Raw genomic sequence first — 408 nt, 5'->3', positions numbered from 1 at the left:
TGGGCTCAGCGATACAATTTGGTAGTTCCCCAAGCTGGTTGTGTGTCGATTCACAGATACACAGTCCGCAACAGTCTTGGAACTTCTTTTAAAAAGTTATTTTTAGACCAATGATAGGATTACCACTTCCCATCAGCAAGTGTATTAATATCCTTTCCATGTTTGTTGAAGCCACTATTTCCTGGGTTTCTCCTGGCTCAAGGCCAATCCTTGGATAAATCAAGTCTAGTAATCTAGCATCTAATTTACCATGTCAAAGAGAGGGCAGGAACTCAGGGCTGGATATTTGGCTCTCAAAAAAATGGAAAACTCATGAAAGGAAGAAAACATCTGAGACATTTATAGAAGAAAAAAAAAAAAAAAAGATCTGCTCACACCCAGTGCTTGGAATCCCAGTAGACTAATTTA

The sequence above is a fragment of the Balaenoptera musculus genome, chromosome 19 (assembly GCF_009873245.2).
Source record: "Balaenoptera musculus isolate JJ_BM4_2016_0621 chromosome 19, mBalMus1.pri.v3, whole genome shotgun sequence".
Classification (NCBI taxonomy): Eukaryota; Metazoa; Chordata; class Mammalia; order Artiodactyla; family Balaenopteridae; genus Balaenoptera; species Balaenoptera musculus.
Note: the sequence above shows the minus strand (reverse complement) of the source record.